A 14,119-nucleotide genomic window follows, 5' to 3' on the forward strand; every position below is an offset into this window, starting at 1 on the left:
CCCCTGGCTGAGGCTGGTTCAGCCTCCCAAGCATCTGGTGCAAGACTGAAGATGTCAGAAGAGCTCCAGAGAAGGGCCTTGGAGTGCTAGAAGGACGAGAACATCAGAATAGGACTTGGGGGGGGGGTGGGAAATGGGCCAGTTGCAGAGGCTGGTGAGGTATAACCATGGTGAGTGCCATGTGTGTATGGGTGTGTGTGTGAGGGGGGCAGGGGTCGTGGGGAGAGGGGAGTGAAGCTGAGGGAGGTGGGTGTCATGGGGGAGGCTGGCTAAGTTGGCAGTGCAGACCAGCTTGGGGAGGAGCTTAAAAAGCAGATCAAAGAGTTTGAAACTCAAGCTAAGTTTTGAATCTGAGATTAAACTCTCTAGCTATTGGAGGATGGCAGAGATTGAATTTTGGTGGGAAAAAATCAGTTCCCAATGCAGCCATACCAAAAGCAGAGAGAATGAGATTGCTCTCTATTTCAAGGTCCATCTGTAGTCACTCACTCTTAGATTCTTCTACAGTTTCAAGATGATTATTCTACTCAGGTCTTAATGTGATATACACATGCCTAAGAAATTCCCTGAGGAAGGATTTCAAAGGTCTCACATACAGGACCTCCTGTTGGTTGAGTCCAGAAGAAGGAACCAGAGAATAAAGTCACTTATTTGCTGAGGACATACAATGTGCCAAACATTGTTCTAGGCACGGTTGGGAACAAAACATAATGCAGGAGAAATGTACCTAGCAAAACAGGGAAATCTTGAGACATGATGTCATAGTTATGCTGTGAAAGGCTTTCTGTTGATATGAATTAATATGGACAGTGTCCATGAGACAAGGCAGAATTGCTAAGCATCAGAGCATTTTACCATCTGGGTAAAATGGCACGGGATTGGGCACACCTGTGTAAGTTGGGGCCGATGGAAAGATGCACAGGAAACTTCTTGGTGAATTTGAACTTCTGTTTTATAGTAAAGAAGTGCTAAAGGTAAAAGGGATCATGAGGAAGACCATGGGATTGATGATGTCTGGAGGCAATGGGTCTGACCACTTACTGCCTTTTTCATTTGAACGTGATAGGACTGAAACTTGATGGTACCTGAAACACATTAAGCCGGCTGCAAACCAATATCTCATTTACCACAAATCTTTTCTTCATGTTAATAAACTTTGGCTAATAGGATTCCTTGGGGCAGGGAGTATATATCCCAAAAATAAATATTGAAAAATTAGAGAAACGTTCTTACTGCTAATGACTTGGTCAGCTGAGAGTGGGTAATAGGCCTCATTTCTGTTTGTTATTAGGCATAACATGTTTTATTCCTTAGTGTAGAAAATATGAGTTTTTGATATCACTGCTTTAGTGTAATTGACTCTCTGAGCCCTGTCTGAACTTAGTGATTCATCATTTTTCAAATTAGTAGGGACACGGGTAGGGTAATCTGAGGCTGTAATCAGTAAAACCTTCCGAATGCCTTCCACAATAATGGATTAGGCTGTCATTTGTTGTATCTGTTACTTCTGTGATTGTGTGAGCTTAGGATGTCAATTTCAGCTCATTAGTTTAATTTTTAAGATGTTTCTCCTTGTTTCTGACAGCAATAAGAAGCATGTCCACTGGATGCGTGCTGCCTTATTTGTTGAATTTGGCAGCAGTGACACCCCCCACCCCAAAAGACAAGATACTCAAGTGTCAAACGCTTACGGGTCATCCATCTTCCGCCTTCCACCCACTGGGCTGGACCACATGCACCCACTGCTGGGGCCCCTTCTCTGCTCTCTTTTTGTCATTATGCTGTTGTCAATTCCACCGTTTATTCAGTGATTAATCATCATTTGGAAGGTTCTGCTGGGAGCTAACAGAAAGGGGAGTATTCCTGCAGGTGGTTTCTCTCTGATTAGTCAAAAGTGATAATGACTTACTGCTGAGGCTTTGTTATGAAGGGAAGAGGGTGCCTTCTTTTTCTTTTGTGGAAATGCATTGGAATTTTATAAACCTGGGAAATAAATTTAATTGTACAAATATTAGAACAGGTCTTTTTAAAGTGTTCCCTGGAGACACTGTTTTCAGTTAAATCACATTCAGGATCACAATTCGCTTACACGCTTATTCTGATTTTTTTTTTTTTTTAAACTTTAGGGCACATTTATCAACTTAAGTGCCTAAAAATAACTCTAAGGGAGATGAAATATCTGGAGGCTTACCAGCAATCCCTTCTCACTGAAGTCATGTATTTAATATTTTTACCTTTGTAGCCACAAAGACGGTTAATGTTGGTATTTAACTGGGTGCATGACTCTTTTATATTATTTCTTTAGGAAAAGAATTTTCAATGATGAAGGTTTCAGTTAAATGATTTAGTGATGACTACTACTTCCATTAAAAAAAACTAAAGGCATTTAGAAGGATGGATACGCTGGAAGGCTTTCTAAAGAAGCTCAGGCCCTGTCAGAAAGAGGGTGCCTGGTTTGTGGTGGGGAGGTGGGGCCAGGGCAGGAAGTAAGGCCGCCTCTGGGTGGTGAAAGGAAGGAGGAGACCAGGGAGGGAGAGGAGGAGGGAGGGAATGCGGTTCAGCCCACTTCCAGCCCAACCAGTCTCTCCACCAATTCTTACACATGTATGTGATTTTTAAGTGAGTGGGTAGGGTTTCCAAAACGAGGAAAGTAAGACCTTCTGTGGACAGTGAGAAAGAGTATGAGTCTGTATGAACTTTTTTTCACTTCTCACAAAAGTGAGAAGGATGAGTGGGCTCAGAGAGTGACTTATTTCAGTCTTATTCCCGTGGGCAAATTCAGAGATCCCGGATACTGCTCTGTGGGTTTATTCATTATTTTCATCTGCTCTTAATGTGGAGTTTCTTTCAGCTGACATGTGTGGATGAAAGAGACTAAACATGTCAAGATTCCAGAGCCAAATATTCGTGTCTGCTATTTACTTTGACTAGCAAATTATCTCCTCCTCCCCAGGCTCCCTCTTCTTGGCTGGTGATTCAGGTTTCTCCTTGGATCTTTGCTGTCTTTGGTCTGAGGCTGAGCATGGTATTTGGAACCCAGGAGTGATCCCTGAAGTGATCTGTGGGTGGAGGAAACAGTGGTCACTTGAAGCAGACTGCTGGTGGGCCTGGCTGGCGCACGCGTAAGAAGTGAAGTGGGGAAGGGGTCCCTCCCCCAGGACAGCTGCCTCTTGGGCAGGAAGCTTGGACCAGTACAGAGGCGATTTGCAATTCACCAGTTACTCTTTAACAGGCCAGTTCCCTGGGGACTGGGAGCAGCTGTTGCCTGACAGGGAGATGCGCAAGAGTGACAGCTGAGCTGCCAGGCTGGGAGGTGGCTAGGAGTCCCGTGGTGGAGAAGGGGCTCATGTAGAAGACGGCTCAAGACTAAGGGATCCACATGGGTGTGTGAGGGACAGAGGTGAATGGAGGGAGCAACCCAAAGTCCTCTCCTGGGCAGAATCAGCAGAGTGCTGAACACAAGCTTCAGTGTTTCCTCCTAACCTTCCAACTGTCTGCCCACCAACCCCAAATCTAAGCCCATTCTTGGAGCCTTTGTCAACCTTCAACTGTAAAATGTCTGATGACAGGGGGAGGATAAGTTCTTCCAGGCGGAGATTGCTTTTGAATGGACATCATGACCTATAGCAGTGGCTCCCGGAGTGTGGTCCCTAGGCCAGGAGAATTAGCATTACTTGGAAATTTGTTCGAAAGACAAATTTAAAAAAAAAAAAAAAGGGAGGCAGATTCCTGGACCCTACTACACACCAACTGAGGCAGAAACTCTGAGAGTCAGGAGAGTTGGAAGCCCTCCAGGTCGTTCTGATGTATGCTAAGGTTTGAGAATCACTGACCTACAGTGACTGCGCTATGACCCAGTGACATCCAGGGCACTTACCAGTGAATTAAGGCAAAAGAACATTAAGGACGACAGGGCCTCATGAGCCTCTCTTTTCTCCTCTCAGGACACAGCCCATGCTACATGTGACTAAAGCCATCCTACCCATGGGTCCTAAGCTGCTGAACTCAATAGAGTAAAAATAGTCTTTAGAATTTAATTAGCCAGAGTATTTCAACTGTGGACAAATAAACTGTTGAAAAACTTGAGCAGATGTGGCTCCCCCTTCTTGTTCCTAGTGCTCAAGTTTGGGCCTCCAATTATTCTCCTGGAGCAGAGCCATTGTCCTTCAGTGAGTGGTTCTCCGAGGCTGGGGTGAGAGAGAAAGGGGATCCGAATTTATTAAGATTGGCAAGCAAATGGTGCTGATAAAGAATGTTAGAGTATAGATTTCCCCGTGGTGAGCAAGCTCCTTAAGAATGACGCCAAGGAATATATAATGGAAGAGAATGGGACCTTCAGAAAGTTAGGATTGTGTCCAAAGCAGTGGTCAGTACAGAACAGTAGGTGCTTAGTAGATTCTTACTGAATTGAAAACCTCTTTAACTTCATCTGAAGAGCCTGTTTGTAACTCTTCATTCATATGTGTATCTCAACCTCCTTGAACCTAATTTTAATTTTGGTTTATACAAGATCTTGCAGTAACAAGTCCCAGATGAGGTAATGAATTTACTACTCACAGTGTAAAAGAATGTGTCCCTTTATTCATCCTAAGACGACCTCTTCCAAGTTTCAAGGTGCTTATCTGAAATCTTAACTCTTAGATTTGGGTGTTGATTGCTTCCGACTTGGTCTGAGATATTCTTTTTGGGATTGAGCAAAGATGAGTCAGTAGCACTGATCAGCCCTGCCACACCACGCCAGGCTAGAAACTCTTCAAGCAGAGGACTGCCATCTGGCTCCATTCCAGGGCCTGGCTTACCTCTACTAGGGTTGGTGGTCATCTCCATCATGTGCTTTAAGAACTTGCAAAGATCCCCACCACATTCCTCCTGAATCAGTGCTTAAAATTCTACCTGGAAACCCATAGCTTTGGGTAAAACATTTCTTTTACAAGTATTTTCTATTACTGGGTTTGACTTTCATAAAGGCAGGGAGCACAGCTCCGTCATTTTTTGTTACCCATTCTCCCTGTCATAGAGCCTGAAATAATAGGTTTGTCATAACTCTTTGCGCTGGTATGTACATAGAGTGTTGAAGAGGGAAAACAAGTTAGTCATTTACTCCTTGGTGTGAATGGGATGTGAGGGTGGAAAGGATTGAGGCATGCTGCTCGTCTTCATGAAAGTTAAATCTAGTGGGAGAACATACTTGTAAAGCAGTTACTTTGCCCAGAGAAATGAGTTTCCAACAGTAAAAATTTAGGCATTTTTGATCTGGCCAACCTGGCGAGCCAGCCAGGAGTCATCTTGTCCCTCAACTCCTCTGCATGGTGTCTAGAAGGGATCTCAACTTAGAGAAAAAGTTTGGTCTATTCTCTGAAAACCAGGACGAGCAGGGCAGCACGTGTTCTGGGTGAGTGGGGCAGGGGGAAGGGGAGGAAGAAAAGGATATGCTGACAGAGCAGCTCACATGTACTGTGTGCCAGGAATTCTTCAACGCACATTGTAGTCATCAACTCACTAGATTCTCATGATAACCCTAGGAAGTGGGCACTCTTGGTATCCCCGTTTCAGTGAAGAGAAAATCAAGGGGCAGAGAGGTTAAGTAATTTGCTAAGGTAGATCCGGTGAGGAAGGGGAAGAGCAGGAATTCAAACCTAAGCTGTTTGATTGCAAAGCTTGGCTTGGAAACAATATGGTGTGCTGCCTCCCTGCAGAGGAAGAGCGACACAGAAAGGCAACCTCAGGGCAGAGGACCAGCTACTTCTACTCTCCCACTGTGTCGAGGATGAACCCGGTATGGCAGGTGGCAGTGTTTCAGGGAACCAGGGTGGGATACCGCCAGGATCCTGGGAGCAAATGCATGAAGCACAGGCAGGTCCTCTCACAGACACAACCCTGCTTTGCCAGGTAGGGGAGGGAAAGGGTTATTCCGAGGCAGATCAGAAGCCCCCTAATAATTTGATCAGTTCTCTGTGGAAAGCACTTAGTTGCTATGGTAATGAGTACTCTATAAATATTAATAGAATAAGGCCAAACAGAATATTACCCCATTAACACAGAGGCTCATGGAATTAGCCTTGAACATCATGGTCTAATGATGGACTACTCAGTCATTTGGTTTTAAATCCCACTGAACACAGGAGCTAGCTCCGGACCTCATAGTGATTAGTAACAATGGTCTGGAGTAAATGCTGTCATGTTGCTTTGGAAGTCCGGCCCACCTCCTCTCGAGGGCTGTGTGCATCCCATATGTGCACTGTTTCAGTGGAAATAGTGGCATTTAATAAAAACAACTGTGATTCTGATTACTTGATATTGTATTTGGTCACAACCCATGGGACTTTAGCATGGAAGGACTACAGATATATTCGTCCAGTTATAAGCAGAAAACCGTCTTAAGGATTGGTTAGACCAGGAGTCTCAAACTCAAATGCTAAGGGTTGAGGCCGGTAAGGTAAACGAGAGAAGCAGGCTGTGAACAAGACAGTTGGGAGTGGCAGGTACTGTGACATGTCTGCTGCTCGGACTCTTATTTCAGTTGCAGTGTGTTTGTTTATTCATTTCCCTCCCTTTTGGGATTGAAGGTGATACAAAGAAATGCAATAAAAAAAAATAAGGAATAGGATGAGGGGGAAATAATGATAGGTAAAATAAAACTAAGGATAAAATTAATGAACATAATGATTCAAAGTTCTGTACAGTTCTGCACAAATCTCTGAGCTTCCTAGCAGCCTAGGAAAAGAAAGGAAGAGAACCAAATATTTAGAAGCCCAGATTACTTTTGGTTCTGTAACTTGAAGGCTCCCTTCTTTATACTCTGTCCTTCTGTCCTTCTTTCTTGGTTCTCCTCCCATTTCCGTAATAATTTCTCCTGAGTGACTTTTGTAAACGACTTTCCCTCACTGATCCTTTGGGTTCATCCCTGCTCACCTACTACTGAGGTTTCACCCACCAGCTCAGAGCTCTCTTCTACCTTCTAGTTCTAGACTTCCCAATCAAGTTCCCTAGTACAGATATTCCTCATGTCATCATATCCCCAGCCTTCGTTGGCTCTACTCTTCACTCTTGGACAGACCCCTTCTCCTGGTCTAGTAAGTTCCACTGTGAACTCTAGCTATTGGGTTGCCCTGAGCAGACATCTGGGATTTGTGTTTGAGCCTTTCCCTCATTCTGTATGCAGTTGAAGAGGCTCACTAGTCTTGCATCTTCTGTATTCCTCAGATCTCCAGAGTCTTCACGCAAAGCCTACCTCTCATGCTTCAGTCATATGGAAATGACCAGTCACATAGAAAATGACTCTAGATGAGTTATGCACGGTCTCCTTCACAAGGACTAGTCCTCTGCCAGGTACTTTTCTTCCACCATGTCTGTACTACATGTCTATTTTTAGTTACCCAGAGACTTTCTCTTTCAGGAATCCTTTCCAGAGCCTCCTTCCCCAGGTTTAGGTTGGGAACCTTTCCTTATTGCTCCAAGAGCAGACATTTTAGTCTTGGCATCCAAGGCCCCCTTCATTATTCCAATAAACTCTGGTTAAGGAACCTAATGGTTTATGAAACTCCAGGTATCAATGAACTCAGGGACCAGGGGCTTACAGAAGCATTCAAAAGCTGATTTCTCTTCCATTTGTCTGCTTTGATCTTCTCTCTGTTGAATTCCTTTCCTGGAATGCTCTCCCATGTGATGGCTCCTACAGCTTCATACCTATCTTAAAAAAAAAAATCCACAAATATGCTCTTTGCTTTTTTTTTTTTTTTTTAAGATTTTATTTATTTATCAGAGGGGGGGGGGAGAGCGAGCACAGGCAGGCAGAATGGCAGGCAGAAGCAGAGGGAGAAGCAGGCTCCCTGCCGAGCAAGGAGCCCGATGTGGGACTCGATCCCAAGACGCTGGGATCATGACCTGAGCTGAAGGCAGCTGCTTAACCAACTGAGCCATCCAGGCGTCCCTGCTCTTTGCTTTTTAACAACTTCCCATTTTTCTTCCAAAAAAGACGAAAACCCTTAACGTGGTGTACAACACACTACATGATAACCTCTTCCTAACTCTGCAACCTCATTTGTTTTGTTGAGAAGTCTGTTGTCAATCTCTTGCTATTCCTTTAAAGCAAAGTACCTTTCTCTCTGTCTGCTTTTAAAGATTTTTCTCATTGTCTTTATTTTTAGAAGTTTTCGTACAATAGATTGAAGGGTTTTGGTTGTTTGTTTTGGTATATAACCTGTTCACTGTGCTTCTGGAGTCTGTGCTTTTATGTCTTGTATCAATTCTGAATATTCCTGGGTTTATTTCTTCACACATTTCTTCTGCCTTATTCTCTCTCCTCATCTTCTAGGATTCAATGATACATAAATTAGAACTCTTCACTCTGTCCCACATGTCTCATGAACTTTTATGTGTATTCTAGGCTTTTCTTTTCTGTCCTTCATTCCAGATATTTTCTCCTGACCTGTCTTTTTCACTTCTCTTCATCTTTCTCACATTTTCTGTTTTAAAACATCTGATGAGTTTTTAATTTCAGCTACTGTATTTTACAGTCCTAGAATGTCCATTTTTTTGGGTAGATTCCAGGTCTCTGCTAAAATCCTCCATCCTGACCTCTATTTTTACTAAATACATCAATCACTGTCATTTAAAAGGCCCTATTGATAGTGTTGAATTGGTATCATCAACAGGGTCTATTTCATTGTCTAGATATTTTTTTTCTCTTGGTCCTGTGTCTTGATGCATCTGATAACTTTTGACCGAATGCTGAACATTTTTAATGAAAATCCCTCCAGAGAAGATTCAGTCTCTGGCAGACATTTAGAGTAGGAGTAGCTTGCATTAATCCAATTAGGGACTGAACCGGTTCCAGGCTGGGTTTCAGACTTTGTGAGGTCCAGTCAATCCCCCAATTGCCCTTATTCCTAAAAAGTAGTCCGGTAGGAGTCTGATCGGAGGTAATTACCTGATGCCCTTTTCCTTGGTGTTCCTGAACTCCTGTTTTTATCTCTCTGTTCCGAGCCTATTAATTGCTTGCTTTAGGTTCCCACCCTCTTCTCTGCTGCCTTCTGCTAAGCCCCTGTGCCTCTGAGTCCAGGCAGCTTCTGAGTCAGCAAATGCCTCAAGGGCAAGAGAGGTTCAAATGATCAGCCTCAGTCTCCCTTCTCTAGGCTGCTTTTTCTTACTTGCAGTCTTGGTCCCTTATATCCTGGGTGACTTAGAGGCTATGAACCTCAATTTCTGTACTCCAGTCCCACGAGACTATTACCATCTACTTCTCTCCGGTTGCTTTCTGCTTGGCTCCCAGCCTCTCTGCCTGAGCCGTGTCATTTGGCAAACCAGCAGATGCTCAGAGGGCAAAGGTAGGTGGAAGTGGGGCTTATTTCAAACCAGTCCCTTTCCTCTGCCCTCTCCCTCACGTCTTCTGCTGTTCCCACACCCCAACGCCCGCAAGCAGTTGTTTTTTTCATATTACCCAGGAGAGGGTTTGATCTTTTTTTTTTTTTTTAAAGATTATTTATTTATTTATTTGACAGAGAGAGATGACAAGCAGGCAGAGAGGCAGGCAGAGCGAGGGGAGGAAGCAGGCTCCCTGCAGAGCAGAGAGTCCAATGTGGGGCTCGATCCCAGGACCCTGGGATCATGACCTGAGCCGAAGGCAGTGGCTTAACTCACTGAGCCACCCAGGCGCCCTGAGGGTTTGATCTTTTGTTTATGGAGAAGCCCCCTAAAAACCAAGGAACCTCACTCAGTTCATTCAACAGCAATATTAACTGTTTACTTCCAAGATCATTAAATTAAATGTTTTAAGATTGTTTGCTTCCAAGATCATTAATCTCCTGGAGCTCTTTCTAAGAATAGATGTGATTTGTAATTATGGCACCACTGCACAGGTTTTTAGGAGGAGTTTTTTGGGGAAAAATTTTCAATTCTAACTCAGTGATACATAACTAGCTAGCTAACTAACTAACCTCACCAGTTACCATTTGGGGGGTGGGTGCTTACTATGTGCCAGTGACTACTTTAAGAATTATATGTGCGTGATTTCATTTACTACCCACAAGGAGTTTGAGAGACGTGTTCTTTTATAATTCCCGTTTTTCAGATGAGAAAACTAATACACAAAGATGTTAAGTGATTTTTGTAAGATTACTTACTGCCTAAGTGGCAAAACCAGGGTTTTAACCCCAAAAGTGAAACCAGAGTTCCAGTTCCTGGCCACTAAATTATTTGCCTTTTCCTAACCACCAAAGTATTACCTTTGCAGTGATGGCAAAGTCAATTAAGAAGTTCTGAAAGTATTTTGAACAATGACAAAGTCTTAGGAATAAGTTTATGAACTTAGTTCTGGGGACAAATCTTATTTAAATGCATAGATTCAGTGGTGTTTGTTATTATAAGCTAAATTTTTAATGGAAACACACAGCACACACTCACACACACACACACACACATATATATATATATATATATATATATATGCAAGCATGTACATAAATGCACATACATGGCAAAATCTTGCAGTGTCTTTACTTAATGATTAATTTGTAGTGAATTGACTAGATAGAATCAAATTTATAGTCTATTTTCTGTCAAAAAGAAACAAGAAAACAGTCATTTAGACTGAACATTCAGGTCTTTTTGGTTTATTACAATCATGACTTTGAGAAGATGCTCTGTACTTAGATTTTCTGAGGATATATATGACTCACATGCTTTTCTCATTACTGAGCAGGGTTTTTCCCTAGTCAGTATTACTTCAAGATCACAATTTACCATTTTAGGATGGTACAAGTTCTCTTGAAAGCTGTTCTCCTCAGAGACAAATCAAAACACTGTAAGTAAACCTAATTGTAGCTGTCTATTTCCATAGTTTAAGCTCAAATGTCAGAATGATTTAAGTTCTAGGTATTGAGATCCTATCTAGAATTTTCTGGGACTATATTGGCTTCAAATATTCTAGTCCATTGTCTTCATAAAAGTCAACCATATTTTCTAATTTGGGGTTCAGAAAATCTGGGGACCATGGTTTAATCTTTTTGTCTACCTTCTTGCAGTAGAAGACTTTTCTATATGAAAAATCCACCCCATTCATCCCTGAGTAGCTAACTACCTCAAAAGGTACTGTATTTACTGTTCAGTATTTCCTGTGTTGAGAGTTACAATTGTTTTTGTTTTTGTCTTTAGCCTCTAAGTGGAACTGACTCATCATATATTAAAGTGGCTTTGTTTATAGGAACTATCTCTGCCAGGAAACAAATACATTTCTTTCATTTTCGTAGTTCAGATAAACGTGGAGTTTGTCTTTCTCCCAAGATGGAATCAATTATTATATCAGTTTATAATTACTGTATGTCGAATGACCTGAAAACTTAGTGGCTTAAAATGATCTAAAACATTTATTGTCTCACAGTTTCTGTGGGTCAGGAATTTGGAAGTAGCTTAGCTGGATGGGTCTGGGTCAGGGCTCTTTACGAGGGTGGAGTCAGGAGTGTTGTCCAGAGAGCACCAGTTATCTGAAGCCTGGACTGGGGCCGGAGGGTTCAATTCTAAGATGGCTCACAGTGGCAAGTAAGTGCTGGTTGTAGGCAAGAGATTTAATTCCTTACCAAGTGGACCTTGCCATAAGGCTACTAAAGCGTCTTCGTGATACAGTAGCTGGATTCTCCCAGATAGGGGAATGTGAGAGAGAAGAAGGCAGGAACTCAAACATCTTTTATGGATCTGGCCTTGGACATCATAAATGTTCATTTCCACAATATCCTATGAGATATGGAAGTCTGCCCTATTTAGGGTGGGGGAGGACTTCACTAGGGCATGAACACCAAGAGGTGGGAATCATTGGGGACATCTAGGAGACTGGCTTCCATAGTTATTCAGTTAACAGTTCCTATTGAGTATTCATTTGCCAGTGTGAAACATTGGAAGAAATACCAAGTGCAAGCCTGTCTTCATATGCCTTTGCAGTCTAGAGAAAAACACGAGCAGTCAAAGATAACTCATGTTAAATAAATAATGCTCATTTTAGGCAATGGTATCTATTGAGAGTTTCTCCTAACTTGGGAAGTCAGTGAAGTCTTCAAGGATACATGTGGTGGGTGCTGGAAAGATGGATGGGGTTGGGAGATTTGAATGAGCAAGTGAAAAAAAGAAGCCCTGGTTCTTTCTATTTCCCTCTCCTAGACATTGTCCATTCCTAAAGCAAAACACCAAACTATTTCAGGTAAGGTGCTTTGGTTCAAGAGAAGATGACAACTCTGGCCAACTCAAGAAAGGAAAAGCAAATTATCAGGAGAATGCTGGATTTTCTCCTACGAGCCAAGGATGGGTAGATAACAAGATCTATAGAAAGCAAGTGTCACAGCAGCCCTTGGGAGCTTGGTGGTGGAATGCATAGTCAAGTTCTTTAGGGTAAGACATTAAATGAATCTGCTTCATTGCCATTCCTTCTGAGTGCCCAGAAGAGAGTTTGGTTGGCCATCCCAGTGGAGGAGATGAGAGAGCCTATGATTAGCTGTTCCCCAGAATCACAAGGAGCGAGGAAGGACTGATTCCTCCAAGAGAGAGAGCCTGGACAGACAGTGGACCTCTTCTTAAACTCAAATAATTCTCTATTTAAAAAAAAAATTGTCTTTGCCTTTTAAAGAATATGGAAGTCTCATTAAGTCTCAAACATTATCCTATTTATTTTTAATTTCTTTATGTTGACAGTTTTGTTGGGGGGATGCTACATTTCAGAGGGAAAATAGCAGAACAATCGCCTTAGGCATTGAATTTTTTTCCCCAGAAAGGCACCCAATTTATTTTGGGTTTCTAGTGTGTTTGGGTTTCTAATTAGTTTGCCTGAGATTTTTCAGAATTCTGTCCTCTGGAAATGACCAGTTATCCTTTCCTGCCAGAAGTAATAAGGCATCGAGAGAATTTCCCAATAATTTGTTTTCATGGTATTTCTCAATCTTTTTTTCCATTGTACTTACCAGTTTCTAATTATTATTTATTATTATCTGTAATGATTAATCTGTTTACATATTTGAAGCATCTGTCCTCAGCACTGCCAAAGTCGTTACTAGCACTTATTATAAAGCAAGATTTCCCCATCTCAGCCCTATTGAAACTTTGAACAGAGTAATGCTTTGCTTTAGGGATTGTCCTGTACATTCCTGTGCATTGCAGAATGTTTACTGACATCCTTGTCCTCTTCACACTAAATGCCAGTAATCCTTTCCCTGGGTGACAACCAGAAAATGTCTCCAGATACACTGTGGGGGGCAAAATCAGCCCCCGCTGAGAGCCCCTCATGTATCTGTAACTTATGTACAAAGGTATGCATTAATTAAATAATGGACTCACTCAGAAATATGATGGTATCTCCAAATCTTTGAATCCTTGGGATTTTCTAATTCTTGAACGAATGTTGCCAATTCATTTATTCTGAGTCATTCATTCACTCATCCATTCACCAAACATTTATTGACGACTTATCATGGAAAGAGTTCAGAGGTGCTGATAAGCAATCTACAATATTCAGGGGGGCCTGTGCTAGGCATTAGGAGGTTAAGGCTGACAAAAATATGAATTATCCTCAGTTTATTGTGCTCCAGAGAAGATGGTAATTCACACGACCTATTCAAGCTTCTCTGTACTGCAATGCCTTCCTGGTTCTTCCCTGCTTTTCTGCATTATATCCACCCTTCACAGCCAGTTCAGATCTGCCTTCTGGAAGCCTGTGCAGGGAGGGTCTGGATTTAAAGTTCTCTCCCCATAGCTTCCTTAACTCATCTGATACTTGTCATTTGGCCTTTGCATCTTACCATACTGCCTTGGCATTTTAGAAATTGTATAAATATGTGTGGGCTTCCTAAATAAATGTTCAGAAGAAGTTTATAACGGTGGAAAAAATTCTTAGATATGAATGTAGTTCTAATCCTACTTCTGCCAGTGGTCTAGCTTTGTGACCCTGGGCAGGTTATTTAATTGTTGAATATATAAAATGAATATGGTTTTACCTGTTCCACAACTACCTTATAAGAATGTCAAAGGTGTTCAGTTAGATGATGGATAGCGGTATATCTGGTAAATTTAAAAGCACAAGTGTAATATGCCAGCATTCTCCCCACTAAGAATAATGATACAAACTTCTTGAGGCAGGGGCTGT

This window comes from Mustela putorius, unplaced genomic scaffold, assembly GCF_011764305.1.
Source record: "Mustela putorius furo isolate JIRA1106 unplaced genomic scaffold, ASM1176430v1.1 tig00003949_pilon_pilon_pilon, whole genome shotgun sequence".
NCBI lineage: Eukaryota > Metazoa > Chordata > Mammalia > Carnivora > Mustelidae > Mustela > Mustela putorius.